Raw genomic sequence first — 16,598 nt, forward strand, 5'->3', positions numbered from 1 at the left:
CGGGTTCTTCTCTCCTGTGACAATTTGGGGAAACCCTATCTGGGCGGACCTAGGCTTTATGGTACATAGGATAACACTTCCGGAAAACGTCACCTGTCGGGCAGTGTGCCAAGGGACTTTGTTTCGCACGTAGCTTCTGAGGTAGGTATTATTGTCCCACCCTTCAGAGAGGAAGCTGAGACCCCAGGTGGCTGGACCACCCTCCCAAAGTTGGATAAGAGTAAGCGGCTGGGTGAGCAGTGCTTCTGTGTCAGGGGACTCCACAGCCTGTGCTGTCCCAAGCCATCCTGGGCTGTCATCTATGCCAACACTTTGTGAGGTACTTTCCCGAGCCCTCGACTGTTTTCTCATACCTCCTGCTTGGTTCTTCTTGACTTCTGAGGACCGAGTCAACACAGCCACTCAATGACTTTCATGATCACATTCAACTTGAAATTGAGAAAGGTCCGTTTGTGGGCTTCCATGATGAGCCATCTTTTCATTGTCGTTTTCCCCACTCCAGTCTGCCCAGAATATGATGCAGAATGCCTTTCCCGATGCAGTCAAAATTCTCATCAGGCATGCATGAGAGTGAGTGTGCGTGTGTGTGTGTGTGTGTGTGCGTGTGTGTGTTTGCGTGTGTGTGTGTTTGCTACCAGACTGATTGTTATGTTCATCAAGGTCACTGATTCTCTGTCTCATCTATCTGACAATTGATGTAAGATTCCAAAGAGGTGCCCTTTTGTTCTGGAAACGCAACAGAAGTAGTCTGAAAAACCCAACATGCACATGGTGTTAAACTTAAAAATCTCTGTAATCAATGCTAATTTGACATGATGGCGTGCAACACTTTTTATCTCCAAAGCTCTTTGCAAAAATTAATTACCAATTAATCTAAAAACTTAGAGCATTATTTATTATCTGCACACTCTGAACTTCAAATGTTTGTATTTCAAAGTACGACTGCTGAAACTCTTCCCTAATGCTTTCAAGGGAGAAGGGAGGGGAATTCGCAAATCATTCACCAGGAAGGACAGATCACCAGCATGTCAGGGAGATGAGGTGCTCTGTCGGGGGATTCTGAGAACCGTTAGTATCTCCCCGGCAAATGCTATACACACATTCAGTTGGAAGTTGGCTGAAGAAATTTCTCCAAAGCAATAATGTTAATCGCTCTAGAGCAACGAGCTCTGCCATGAGAGGGTGAGCTGCTCTGCCCTGCCTTTCGGGGTCTGAAGGCCTCAGAAACATATGAAAACATAGCTACTCCCTGAAATCGAAATCGTGCTTTAAGGTGAAGGGGAGATCGGATTGTCCCAAAAGACAAATGAATCTTAAATCCGAATGGGGGTGGGGGTAGTTGGCCCTGAGAGGGAAGTGGTTAAGAAGGAGGGAAGGAGAGAGAGATGGAAAGAAGAGAGGGAGTGAGGAAAGGGAGGGAGATCAGGGACTGAGGGAGGCCGGAAGAAGAAAGGAAGCCCACTGCTGGGCACTGGTTTGAGGCTGAAGAGAGACGCTCAGCACCACTGAAAGCACGGAACATTCTACAGTCACAGCATGAACCGCACCGACTTTCCAGATCTTCACTTTCATTTTAAGATTCGAAAAGTAAACTCTTTGCCAAGACTAACTTTTTTCGTTAAGTGAGCCAGTCAGCGAAGGGCCTCGTTCAAAACAAGCCTCTCTTTAGCCCCACCTGGTGGACCTGCCTTCAAACCACAAGTCAAACAAAGCTGGAAAAATTTGCAGACCTGCTGACAGACCCACACTTGGGGCACACAATTAACGGGGAACATTCTTCTAGAGCCTAATCAGAAAATAGATCTGTCTAGAATGAGGGTCTGTCTGTCTGTCTCAGCCCCTCCGTCCTCCCCTCTCCCTCCCCTCCTCCCTCACCTCTTCCCCTTTGCCACGCAATGTGGGTCCAATTTATCTCAAAGCTGACAACAGAGCTAAAAGCCCAGATGACACCTCGAGACACCTCCTCGTGGGAAGGTGGTGCTGGCTGAGCAGGCATGAATTCAGAGCACAGCGGTAACAAGCCCGTCAGACCCAGGCTGTGAAAAATCTTCCGAATTTCCATGATGGAGAGCAGCAAACCGGCTGAATGGAGGCACAATTTGGACTTGGAAAGAAGAGGAAGGTACGTTCTAGCCCTGAGACCCCAGCCAGATTCCAGGCAGGGATGTGCAGCTTGTGGATTATTAGGGGTTTTTAGGTACACACGTTGATTAGTATTTACTCACGGGGTCTGCACGGCAGGTGGGAGAAAGGGTGAAGAAGTTCATGGAGGGTTTAAGAGGTGCCCATGCCCTCTAGGAATGTCAATACCTTAGACTGTATAACCCTCGACCTCCGAAGGTCACCAGTGTCTGGGGACAACATGAGGGCCTAACTGCCGGCTATCAAACGCTTTGCAGCTTCTTTTTGAACTTCCCACACTGTTGCCAACCTCCGTTCCCTGGAAAGCTGACCGTTTCCTGGACCTGCGCCCCTGGTTGTACCATAGTTCCTGCAGCAACACGACAATGGGAAGGGGTCAGTGCAGCCGTGAGCTGACAGATACCATTGTTTTAAGTGTTTATTTTCAACAGACAGAGAGAGACAGAGCACAAGCAAAGGGAGGGGCAGAGAGAGAGGGAGACACAGAATCCAAAGCAGGCTCCAGGCTCTGGGCTGTCAGCACAGAGCCCGACGTGGGGCTCGAACTCGTGAACTGTGAGATCATGACCCGAGCCGAGGTCAGACGCTTAACCGACCGAGCCACCCAGGCGCCCCTGCAAATACCATTTTACTCAAATAGTATATTTTACGATCTGTTTCTCACACTGAAGGCACAGATGGTGAGGCGTCCATGCCTTAGGAGGCAGCTGAAGGGAAGGGACAACAGGTGGGGACTGAGGTTCGTACTCGCACCAGCTTTCTGGAGCCATTTCCCCAAACAGCACCGAGGATCTGGCTGGCAAACTCTAGCGTGCCTAGACCCTGCCACGCTCCTCACGAGCTCCCACTAAGGACGTCGTGCAAAACCGCTTTACGACACCCAGGATACATATCGTTTCTTATTTAGTTTTGTTGCGGTGGCTCTTACTATTGTTTAGGAGCATTTTTGTGGTTGTGGATTTTTTTTTTCCTCTTGCCTTGGCTATTTTGGCAAGAAAGAGATGAGAAAAAGCAGCGTGGGAGCAGTGTGGTATAGAATGACCCTGACCAGTGGTTCAGGTATCCCTACAGATCCCAGCATCTGGGGACCACTGAAACCGTGCTCCCGTCTCCGTGCTCCCCTCAGATTGACCGAGGCAGTGCAGTTCTCTGGATCTACAGTATCAGCATCAGCTGGGAACATACTGGAAACGCAAATGCTCCTGGACCAGGAGAAACTCAGCAGTGGGGCCCATCCATTTGTGTTTTAAGAAGCATTCCAGGTGATTCTGATGCTCACTTAGGTTTAAGAACCAATGCCTAGAACGTCCAACGCAGCTTTGGGAGGTAATGCCAGGACCCAACCTATTCCTGTACTCTGGATCGAGAAGAGTCTGCCTCCCATTGCAAAAGTACCACATGGCTCACTAGCACCGTCCCCTGGTCTCTTGGGACTCCCTGGAATTGGGGTTCATGGCTCGGTCTGGAATTCCGCATCTGCACACGTGGGCTTGTGGGGAGGGTGTGCCAGGGTAACGCCAGCTTCTAACTCTGTCCGCAACCCCTTCTTTCCAGCACACCCACCAGCAACTTCTGTGTGCAGAGAATAAATCACGTTTGGCCTGTGGCTCAGTGGGAATTGCAAGCACATGGTGAAGACAGCCTTGGAAACCGAGCCTTGTAATGCAAGCTGATTAGTGCTGTAGAGAGGCTGGGCCAAGAGCCTGGGCACATCATGTAGCCCCAGGGAACAAACACAAGGACACAATTTTCCCTCACTGTCTCCAGCCCAGCAGACACCCAGCAGCCCAGGCAGGGAAGAGGCACAGAAAATAAAGCATTATCCTACATGGTGCTGTCCCTGTCCCTTCCTGGTGAGGCAATAGCTATAATGCCCAGGTGGGGTCTGGCTATCTCGGAAGCTCCAGGTGGGGGCGTGTGTGTGTGTGTGTGTGTGTGTGTGTGTGTGTGTGTGTGTGTCAGAAAGAGGGAGGAGACAGATGGTGGGGACATTTGCAAAGGAAGGGAAAGCCTCTCTATTTCTCTCATACCTTTAATTATGAAAACGCAGCAACCAAAACTAAATTTCTAGAGTCTTTGACCAAAGTTATCTCAGTCTGAGATTTTGCCACCTGCCCCCTTTTGCGGCATATTTGTCAGTTAAATATGCATCAACGCTACCATGGTAGTGAGGACAGAGCCAGGGTCCCTACCTCTTCTAACCGCCGTGGGGGGCGGGGGGGGGCATCTGCCACATCCACGTTGTCCATCGTCCAGCTGTGTCCATCCACCTCGACTCTGGCCCCCTCCCCTCACCTGCAAATGTCTTCTTCCCAGCATTCTGTGGGACTCCGCCTGGGAACTCTGTATCCATGAGTCCCTGGAGGGCTGGATCCTGTCCCATCCTGGTTCCACCATTTATGAGCAAGCTCCTCCCTCTCTCTGAGCTTCCTCATATTTTATTGAAAACGGGAGCAGTGCATTCCTGCCAGCCCAAGAGGGACGTGGTGAGGATACATGGGACAGCTCCGGAATGAGGCCTGGCGCCTAATGGGGACCGGGGAGTGACGGTTTAGGAAAGTGATTCACAACGAGGATGTTGGTCTGAATCCTCTTTGCGGGCTTAGACACGAAGTGGGACCGTGGTGTTGGGCTCCCTCTGTCTGGTACTTCCCAGTCTCTGGCCTCTGCCTGACCCAAGGGCAGGCTGCCCAAGGGGCAGAAGAATGGAAACGGGAAATGATGAGCCAAAAAGCCAAAAGGGCAATGAGAAGATTTCAAGAAGAAACCGTCTCTGCGACATGGGGAAGGCACTTGCTTCCTTAATTTATTTTTATTGTTTTCAGAGAGAGAGAGGGCATGAGAAGGGGGGCTGCAGACACAGAGAGAGAGAATCCCAAGCAGGCTCTACACTGTCAACACAGAGCCCAATGTGATGCTCCATCCCACGCACCATGAGATCACGACTTGAACGAAATCGAGGGTTGGATGCTTAACCGATTAAGCCACCCAGGTGCCCCAAGAGAGAGACAGAATCTTAGACAGGCTCATGCTCAGCGTGGAGCCTGACATGGGGCTCGATCCCATGAACTGTGAGACCATGACCTAAATGAGGAAGCCAAGAGTCAGATGCTTAACCAACTGAACCACCCGGGCACCCCACTGCTTCCTTCATTTCATCTCACCGCCAGTGGTCAGGGGCACAGGCTGCAGGGCCTGATGAAGAGGCTGCCCAGCTTCACTCTGACCACCGAGGCTCATCAGCATGCCCAGCACCCAGAATCGCTAAGTGGACAAGACTTCCAGGAGCCAGATGGGGACTGGAGAGGCTGTGGCATTACCTTCTAAGCATGAAACCCCGTCACAAGCCCTGGCCCCCTCCCAGTGATTAATCCAAGATTGACTATGGCATCACGGCCTCCAAGGAGGTGGCGCCTCTGGGCCTGGCTGGAGGCCATGCCCCGTGAAGGAAACAGACCTCATTCCTGGGAGCCCAGAGCACCAGGCTGTGCAGGGAAGAAACCAAAGACCCCAGTCACTCAGGGAACTCCACTGGGAAGTTTCATGGGGAAAAGGGAGAAACAACGCCATAGGGACCCTGCTACACTGAACAACAGCATTGTCCAATCGGTACTACTATAATCTCCATTTTAACATAAGGGAACTCATGTTCAGAAAGGTCAAAACCATTGTCTGATGCTCCAGAAATGGCAAGGGACAGAGGCAGAACCTTGTGACCTAAGTTTCTGAAGATGCCTCTAAAGCATCCCCGTTTGTCCTGCATTCAGCAGAGTCGAGAAAGGGTCATCATCCTAAGCCCCCGCTCCTTTTAAAGGCAGACAGCCCCCAGGAATACGAGACAGCCCCCCCCCCCCCGGGGCAGGTAAGGATGTGCTGTGGAGACCAGAGGCTTAGGAGCTCGTGTGCCCTGGGCCACAACCCAGCTAGGCCACTTGCATCCTTCATTTCTCCAAAGCCTGGGTCTGCCCAAATGTCAGAAGTTTTTCCCATTTTTTCACAAAACTGTTGGCTCACTCCTAACCGCCCTTCCTCAGTAAAGCTGTGCTGGAGTCCACGGCCCCTCCTCTTTCCAAATTCTTTGCAATAAGCAAGATACCCCTCCATATCTGAACGCGTCCACATGTCTAATTCCCTCCTCCATTTCCCCCATCCTCCTTCCTTTGCTTCTCCTCTCTGTCTCTTTCTCTTCTCTATGTGTTTCTGCCTCCCTCTCTAATTCTGTCTTCAATCTCTCCCCCACTCTCCCTTGCCTTCCTTCAAGGGCATTGTTCTTTCTTTCCCCGTCTTCACCATTCCATGCTTCTCTCTCTCTCTCTCTCCCCTTTCCCCCCTTCCCCTCCCCCCTCCCTCTCCTTTCTCCCCCATTTCCCCTCTCCCTTACTCCCTCTCCCCCAGTTCATCCATAAGACCAAGAGCTAAAATGACAAGCTGAAACAATCCACGGTGTCTAAGGCGACCTGGAACGCCTCACCCTTGCACATAATCCCTCAGCATCGACCTGGACCTGGTACCTTACAGCTGCCTGATTAAAGCACCAACGGAGGTTTTGTCTGGAGATGGTTTTATAGTGTTTGCCGAACGGAGTAGTTGATTCTGTCTCCATGCCAGAATGGAGCAAAGCTTTTTTGGAAGAGGAAGTAGAAAATAAAAATCCCAGCCAGCCCCTCTTAGTATTGTTCTGCACGCCAGCAACTCGATGCGGTTTTCAGTGTGGCATCAGAGTCGCGGCGAATGCCACCCGGAGGCTGGCCCAGGCTCGCTCCACAGCCTGGTGTGGCCGCTTTGAAAGGGAGGCAGGAAAACAATGGGAGGACTGGGCTCGGAGCCTTCGCCCAGACGCAGAGGCTAAAAATGACTTCTGCCCACAAGGGTAGTGTTATTCAGTATAAAGGGGACAGGAGGGAGCCAATGTCTTTGTCAAACGGTGGCTTGGAAAAAGGGAAGAGTGCGCCAGGGACAAATTTTATCTATTTCTGCAGCCCACTGCCTCAGGAGCCACCCAGGCAACAAGAGGACGTAGATGACATTAGCATTTGCGATTCTATTTCAGAAGGTAGAATGGAATCAAAGTGCGGGAGAAGCTAAGGTTATTTGGTCCCAACCTTCTCTTTTCAAATCAGGTGACCAAGGGCCAGCAATGCCATAGGGACCCTCCTGAAACAAGGCGTTCATTGCCATGTCGCCCCTCCTGAAACAAGATGAGAATAGCACACGTTGGACCCTCACAGTGTTTTCCACCTCTTCCTACATCTGCTTTGTAAACAGATGGGCAGAGCCTCCCAACCCTGGGAATTTTTAACACAGGGGGCTTGGAACTCAGCCCGACAAACCCTGAGAGCCTCAGGGGGGCAGCTCTAGTCCCTATCCCTAAGGGCAGAGTACACACATACGTGCACACACACGCACACACACGCACATAGTCCGAAGAATACAAAGGCTTGTCCATGAGCAGGAGGGCGTCTCCCCTCAGCCCCACTGCACCAGACACTTTGCTCTTAGACTGTGCTTTCTAATTTTCATTCCTCAGAGGGATAGCCATTTGTCTGGCTGGTTTTCTTCTGGCTTTCACCTTCTATCTCCACCATTTCCTGACATCTCAGATTACTTTCTCTGGATACAGAGCCTGGGACAAGGATTCTGGTGCACAGGCTGTATTAAGGAAGCACTCTGGGGAGAAATAGGGGGAGGGAGGCGGGATAAGGCAGAGAAAGGAAGATGTGGTCTTAGGTGAAGTCTAGCCTTGACTTGACCATGGAGGACTCTGGCTTCTCCAGAAAGCTCACCTCTGTGAACTTCCAGCAGCCTACACCCCCAGCATGACAATGGGATCTGGCCAAGGAACCAATGGCGTCTCCTACATTTGGAGAGACTGGAGTTGGAAACTTCATATGGTTCTTGATGGATCCTACTCTACAACACTCTCTCCTGTACCCCTAAGTTGAGCAGCATCAGACGGGAAACATGCCATCCCTTTCCCTCTGCCACAACAATGCCAGACTAAGTAGGTTTTGTCTTAATCTCCATGGCGCCCTGCTCTAGTCTCACTGGACCACCTCAGTCCCCCCTCCAGTCACCTTGCTTCCAGTGTGGCAACCTCCCTTCTGCCAGCTCTAAAGAAAACTGATTGATCGGAGCCTTCACTCCCTGCTTAGAACTGTCCAAAGGCGCCCTACTGCCCTCAGGGTAAAGCCCAAACTCTTTAACATGGCAAAAATAGTCCCTGTGGCCTGGATCCAGATGACCATCCTAGCCACATCTCATGCCCTGCCCTCCCCTCCTCAATCAACAATCCTACTTTATTTATTTATGTATTTATTCTCGCATTCAAACACACCGTCCCGTTTGACACCTCTGTGACTTTACACAGTGTTCCCAGTGCCTGGAATGCTCTACCTGGTTATTGCTTGCCCATTCTTCCAGATGAGTTTAAATACTTCCCGCTGCCTAAAGCCTTTATCTGACCTCACAAGCCACTGCTTCACCTTGGGCAATGGTTCCTATGTTGTATAGACATTATTATTTTGTTAATCAGTATCCCCTGCTAGACCATGAGTCCTCTGAAGCCTCGAACCATGTTTTACTTGCACACATATCCCCTTCTAGTTCAATGCATGGAATACACCAGGCATCACAGACCCTCCTTGAAGAAGTTGATAAATGCCTGGGCAAACTTTCCAAGGACCTGAATTTTTCATCTCTGTATCTTATCACCAATCCTGAGAAGTTAGGAAATAAGTCTTAGGGGTGGTTAACATCTCTCTGAAAGACTCTCATGTCTGAATGGTTTTCTAATTTCATGCTAATGGTACCATTCATAATCATTCCTGTCTCTAAGTCACTGGTTATATGTCCCAAGGCCTTGAAACATTACTTTTTTCCTCCATCCGAATCCTATGCATTATTGGGTCATAGTCTAGCAGTCATCCTACCAGGAAGGTGCCCCCACTAAAGATGAAATATGTGAGTTTATTTTTCTTCTTTAGACAGAGAAGATTCAAGCTGTGCTACACTCTTGGTACAGGAAGCTAATATCTTTTCAATTGCTGGAGGAATGTCCCTTCAAGTAGTAGGTACAAAACAAGTAACCTCAGTTTTTCTGTGTACCAGAGTCTTTCGGGAGGTGTTCACCAACACCTACTTGTCCTCCCCTCCTAAGTACGTGAAAGATCACGTTTCGAGGGTCCTTGCAGTAACTAGGCCATGACCAGTTCCAGTCAATGAACCGGAGAGGAAGGGCATTGCTTCACGCTGCCACGGACAGGCCTGTGCACAGGCCCCAGTCTCCCTCATCCCCTCCTCTGGTGATCCTGGAGAGGAGGCCTCATGTTCAGAGCATCCTCGTTCACTGAGTCACCACTTGGAGGACAGTTCCTCTGGAGAATCACCCTGACTTTGTAGGAACACTAAATAAACTTCTGTTGCATCGAGTCGCTGAGACTTCAGGGGCTCTTTGTTGCTGCAGTAAAACCTATCCCATCCTGACTAGCACAGGAGGATTGGAACAGAAGCCACCACACAATCTGTGCGGACAAGTGTAACGTCGAGTCATAAAGTAGTTGAACCAGCAGTGTCTGATCTAGTGCTCCCAGACTGGCTTGGATCATAATGGATACATCTTCTAGAGAAGCTCAACACTGAGAGTTACAGATTTGGACATCCAAATGCTATGCGCTCTCGGCCAAGCCTGGCAAAGAAACATGGGATTTTTCTCATGTGAAGGATCATTGTGATCCGTGTTGGAGCCGGAGTAGCAAAACGTCATGGCAGGGGTGGCCAGTCATCCGTGGAGAAGGCGGGATGAGCTGTGTGGCCAAGTGAACCAATCTCCCTGGGTTGGCATGAGGACAGCCAAGCCTCCTCTGTGCAAACATAAACTTACTCAATGTTTAATCTTTGAACGGCTAGAAGGGCCAAATCATTTTCATCGGGCGGGGGGGAGGTGGTGGGGGGTTGAACTGTCACCCTCTACCATGCTCCTCCTGACCCCTTGTACCTCTCTCTCGGGCCTCAGAAGATGCTGGACTGAAGACTCCAAAGTTCCCCAAAGAGCAACCCAAGCCCTGAAGAATTATAAGAGAAAATCTGGGTTTCAGGGGGTCTGTGTATCCCAGATCATGCCCTGCCACTCCACGATGTGGGAGAATAATAGCTCTGAGTTTGGTCAGAAATAGACTAACTCTGTAATTTGTAATTCATTTAGTAATGTTTTATTGAATGTCTGTTGGGATCTCAGCAGGATCCTGGGTGCTAAGAATTCAGCAGTGACTAAGCACAATCCCTGATGTTACAGAACTTATGTTCTGGGGTTGGTGAGACACATAAAATACACAGATGAACAAGTTCTCACATCACGTAATGCCAGATTACGCTAAATGTCATGAAGATCACAAAGTGGTGGTTTGATGAAGGCTAAATTGGGTTGTGGATGGTTGCTTTGGACTGAGCGGTCGGGTAAGGTCTCTCAGAATGGGTGCCTTTGCAACTGGACCTGAATTATAACTGTAATGGTTAACAATGGCTGAGTGCTCCCTTCATGCCAAGAAGTGTTCCGAGCGCTTTGCACGTATGAATGATTCGAATCCTTTCGACAAGTCGTGAGGTCGGTACTATGATCTCCGTTTTACTGTGGCAGAAGCTGAGGGGGAGAAGGCCCTGGTCATGTGCCTAGGGTCACGTGGCTGGAAGGAGGGAGAGGCAGTGTTCTAAACCCAGCAGTCGGGCTCCAGGGTGTGGGCTCCTCATCACTGCGTTCTGCTGCAGCTTCACAAGCTGTGTGTCCTGAAAGACCTCGGCCAACACTCCAGGGCAGAGGATAGAGCAAATGCAAAGGCTCCAGGCCTGGAAAGCAGACCTCCTGCCCGTAGCAGGTTCTACTGGGACCACTGAATCATTTCCAGTTCTGTCCAAACCCAAAACAACTGTTAAAATCAGGATAATTTCTGAGACCTCTAACCATCATGCCTGATAACCTCTAACAAAATATTGCCCAAGGAATAGGTTGCATATTTTACATGATCTTGCCAAGCCAAGCATAATTGCTCTCCGAAATATTAAAGCCCAGCTATGGCTCCCCAATCATCCGAGACCTTATAAAATCGAATTTCGTCTTGGCAAAGCTCCTCGCAAGATAAATACAAGCCTACTGAAGGAAGTCCTAATTCAATAGCATTCTAAGTATGCCAGCAGCTAATGAACCTGCAGGCTCCGGAGAGGCCTGATATGGGTGGAGCACACCCATCAGTTGGGTGTGGATGGATTAACCCCGCATGTGCTAAACCTGTGCGGGATACAGGGATACAGAAACGAGGACTTGATGACAATATTCAGAATCCTGACTTTGAAGATTACAGTTATAGCAATCTTCGTTGCCCTGCTTGACATGGTGAGAATTTTTCCCCAATTACCAAAGAGGTGACGGGATTGTGGAGATGGAAAATGAGGCAAGGGCTGGCATTTGCTCACAACCTCTGATCAGGGAAAACACTCAAGACTATTAAAGTGTTCAGCAACATTTGAAGGGTTTTGTTTTGTTTTGTTTTTCTCTCTCTCTTTATTTGGCAAAACCCATCATCTCAAGGCCTGATGTGATGTAAAATACAAAAGAAAAGGAAAACTAGAATGAAGTGCATGCCCCATAATCCAGAGGCCGGGCTGTCGGAGAGCTGATAGGGCTTCCTGCTCGCAGGCTGAGGCTTGGCCACGCGCTGAGTGCCACAGGGATGGCAGGCACGCACAGGTGAGACACGATCGCTGTAACAAGATAAAGGTTCCACTGTGGGAGTGGGGGACACCTGTTGGGGACATGGGTAGAGATTTCGGCCGATTTCTCAATCTCAAACCAGGTGGGCTCCATCTGGACAGAGCAGTTCAAATGTGAACGTGGGTCACATTAACAAAAGTCTGGGGTCCTCAGACCAACGGTTCCAAACTTGAGTCTGCTTCTCCAGCCCCAGACTTTCTGATTCAGTAGATCTGGATCAGGCCCTAGAAGGGGGCATCTCTAATCTCCCAGGTGATGCTGATATTCTTGATCCAGGGACCACACTTCGAGAACCACTGCTTCGTGAACTGGGAGGAGATGGTAGAGGAGAGAAGGAGTTCTCAGAGGTACATCAATTATCAGAGTCAGGTGTAAGCAGGCGCGAGCAAAGCGCCAGGGGCTCAGTCGTCGATGGGTTGTTCAGGAAGGTCTCTGACTGGGACCCGCCTTCCAAGGCACTCCTCCCCTGAGAGGAAGGAAGGGGACTAGCACAGATTGTGGGCGGGCACTGTGCCAACTGCATTCACGAGGGTCATTTTCATCTCATGGACAACCTGATGAGCTAAGTATCATGTTCCCATGTCAGATGTGGAAGCCCCTGGGAGCTAGACAGATGAATCAGAATGTAAATCTCTCACACGCTAAAGGACAAGCTCTTTCCTCTAATATATTTAGCTTTCAGGTGCTGTCTTTTGTGACATTTCATACAGATGCATCAATAAAACACTACGGAAAATTACCAAGGCAGTTGCAGTGTTCAGTAAGCAGGGTCCTACCGGGGAGGTAAATTTGTTTTGTTCAAGGTTTGTTCAAAGCAGTTGTCCTTCGGGAGGATTCTGGGGTCCTGAGGACTACGAAAGGGTTGCTACCTGAGAGGCGGCTGTCAAAGAGCCCGAGGACGGGAGTGTCCACCATCAGCTCGCCCATGAAGACCCTGCCCCACGACCACCAGCATCTTTAGAATCAGCACCACAACACTATAGGACACACCAGCCATGAAAACCGATAAGTAACAACCAGGAGCTGTCATTTCTGGGACACTACACACACACACACACACACACACACACACACACACACACACGCCTGGCATACATTTTTAAATTCTTTTAAATGTCTATTCATTTTTGAGAGAGAGAGAGAGAGAGCATAAGTGTGGGAGGAGAAGAGAGAGAGGAAGGCAGAGGATCCGAAGCGGGTTCTGCGCTGACAACAGCAAGCCCGACGCGGGGCTCAAACTCACGAACTGCAAGATCGTGACCTGAGCCAAAGTTGGACGCTCGACGAACGGAGCCATCCAGGCGCCCCAACGATGCCACGGTTTTGATTTAAGTGCTTGGAACCCAGTCTCCCTTGCTATCGGTGTTTATGATCCCTGGGAGATTTCTGTTCAAGAGCCTCTTCATCCTGCAGGATGGTGAAGGATGCGGACTTCATTTAAGTACCCAAACCCATGTTTTCCCCTTCAAGTTTGTTCAAGCCTACTCTGCCTTACACATTTGCTTAAAGCAAAATTCCTTGTGTGAGTAGAGATACATTATCAAGCAAAATGACATAGACATGTCATAAATGCTCCACTGGTCAAGGAGAGATGGACCCCAGAGACCACCAAGGTCCCACTGAGCACCCCATCCTCTTGTCCCTGGCATACGATTTGCGTGGGTCTAGCCCCACCTGTGGGGAGCCCTGAGCGCGGAGCTCTGTTGGTGCCAAGGCCTATGGAAGCCCAGCTCAGGACTATCACCAGATTTCTGCTTGGAACAATTCAAAGTTTTGCTAAAACTGGGAGCTGTCACTCAGAGGTGTCCCTAACTATGTGTTTTTTACACAATCTAAGCACACGGTCAGTGCTCCCCCAATCACACCTGGCAAGACTCCAGAGGTCAGGCAAAGTCTGGCATCGGCTAGTACCATAATGACCGAACGAGTCAGCATCAGATGTGGGCAGAGGAGGAAATGCTAAACCATGGTGGGTGTTTATACACGGGCACTCAGCTACCGAGATGCGCTGGCCGACTCCCTCACTCTGCCCTCTCCCAAGGGCATACGCAGACATAGCTCAACCCACTGCTCCTCTCCGTTAGGCAAATATGCATGCCATAACTTCTGGAAGGATATTTGACAGTGAGAATCTAAAGACTCAGAAATGTTTATAGCTTGGGATCCAGCAATTCCACTCCTGGGAATCTAGCCTAAAGTAATCATTCTAATGCATGAAAAAAAAAAAAGCTTCATGCACAAAGATATTCATCATAACAGTGAAAAAATCGAAACAATATAAATATCCAACTCTAGTGAAAAATAAGAGCCTGATAGTCTGACCTTTCACTCTGATCCCTTTGGGAAGAGATCACTGAAATCTGTACGTCTGCAATTCCTCACTCAAATATGGAAGTTTAGGTATGTCTGTGCTCTGAAATATACAGCCAATAAAAATGTTTTCAAAAGTATAACGACATGAAAAGATGTTTACAATGTTGTAATACCTTTATGTATTGAGTAGAAGATTATTTCTACTAATGTGATAAATCTTGGATAAATGGTAGAAAATGGATATAAATAAATAGGTGGACATACATAAAGATGGCAGGTTGAAAACACCTGATTTTCCTCCTTTCCCGAAACCCCACTAAGGTTATAGCCAAGGGGTTCCCTTAAAGGCAGAGCTTCACCAAGATAGAAAAAACAGGGAGGGGCTCAAAACGAAATGCTGAAAATTGCCAAGTGAAGACAAGATGAGCGAGAGGTAATGGATTTTGCAAACTGGAGAGATCTGAATTTGAAAATGGCAGCAGGGAACTCAAGGCCAACCTGAATAACACAGCTGAATCCTCAAAGATGTCAGGCACCGTGAGCGTTAAGTGCTTCCAGAAGGGGAGCGAGAGGGAGAGAAGCCAAATTCCAAAGGATGGTTGAGGAATCGAGTGTTGCTCTGGATCCCATCCTCATCCCGCCTCACAGGATGACTTCCCACGGGGGAAGAGGTCTGGAAGTTTCTTCCTGAGAAGGTTGGGCAGAAATCACTTGTGCCAGCACAGGTGGCTGTGGAAACCCTACCCAAAGTAGGTGGAGAGTCAGGTGAGGTTAGGTGTACTGAAGGCTGAGGCCGTCTCTCCACTCTCCAGCGATGCCTCTCTCTACCCTCCGCTCAGCCCAAGAAGAAGGACCGGAAGAGAGTGACATCAGACGTCCACCAGTCAGACCACCCCACAGTGGCGCTCACAGTCTTGAAGCCAACTCATTTATGCAGGGTTTCCAAGTTTTAGTCCCCACCTCTTATATGTGAACACAGACAAAAATCATCATTCTAGGAAAACCTCTACTATAAAATGTAAGGGCCAAAACAAAGGCGGGGTGGGGAGGCAACTCACAAGTACAATCTCTGAAGAAAGAAAAAACTTCCATTACATATATGTTGTCAATCCCCTCAAAGGAATAAGAGAAGCGATTGCATGTACGGAATAAGAACAAAATAGTAAAAGAAAGGAACACTGCCACAGCGTATTCCAGAAGATCACATTTGTTTCTCCCTGACCGGTGCCTCACATCGCTCTCCATCGGCCTGGAACCTTATTGCAGGTTACACCTGCCTGGCTGAATCTAGGTCACACGAAACTCTTACCTGCAAGGAAGTCTGGGAAATGTAGTTCTTAGCTTTTCTGTCTCTATAGTAAGCTAAGGGGGCCTGGATTGGGTGCTGAGTAAGCCAGGCTACATTATCAACTACAAATGGTGCTTTTACTGCCGTGATAACATCACACCTTTTGAACTAGACTCCAGCTTTAACTGTGTTTTATATCCCTGTTACCTGTGTATCATCAGTTCAGATAATGTTCAAATTTCATTTCTTCTGCCGGAAATATAATTGATCTCCAGCTAAGTCAACTACACGCGCTCAGAATGCTCAATTGACCTGAATGCTCTAAGTACAGTTAAGATTCCCAAGCATTTTGGGGGGAGGGGTAAAAAAAATTCCCAAGTATGTTGGGATGCCTGGGTGGCTCACTTGGTTAAACGGCCAACTTTGGCTCAGGTCATGATTTCACAGTCTGTGGGTTCGAGTCCCACACCGGGCTCCATGCTGACAGCTCAGAGCCTAAAGCCTGCTTCGTCTACTGTCTCTCTCTCTCTCTCTCTCTCTCTCTCTCTCTGCCCCTCCCCTGCGTGCTCTCTCTCTCTCTCTCTCTCAAAAATGAATAAACATTTAAAAAAATTTTAATTCCGAAGCATTTTCCCCTACTTTCTACCTTATAGGACATATCACCCATTTGTAAACCCAGGATATGTTTTTCTGACTAGAGCTTTTTTCCATTGCCTTTTACACCTCCTCCGAAGAGTACCCCCAAAATGCAAAAGCATTCCTAGCTGAGGGAAAAGACCTTAGTTCCTACAAATGCGGAGGACTTAGCTGATACGACTGTGAAATGTAAGTATGGTATGGGTAGAGTGTCGGATATCTGTTTCGGCAAGCCACGGATGATCCCTGTGGAAGCAGCAAACGCCAGAGGAAGTGAGGAGTTTGCACAAGGAGCAATCAGTTACAGGGGCCTCTCGTGGGTCTCGGCTCCTGTCTTCTCCAGCCCTGCTCAGTCCCAGGCCTCCTTGCCTGTCTTGCCTAAGTCCACCTGTGCAGATGTGCCCGTGCAGCTTCAGCCACACCGCTGATGGCGATCTGGATTTAACTGTGCTGCCAGAG

The sequence above is a fragment of the Acinonyx jubatus genome, chromosome C2 (genome assembly GCF_027475565.1).
Source record: "Acinonyx jubatus isolate Ajub_Pintada_27869175 chromosome C2, VMU_Ajub_asm_v1.0, whole genome shotgun sequence".
NCBI classification, from domain to species: Eukaryota; Metazoa; Chordata; class Mammalia; order Carnivora; family Felidae; genus Acinonyx; species Acinonyx jubatus.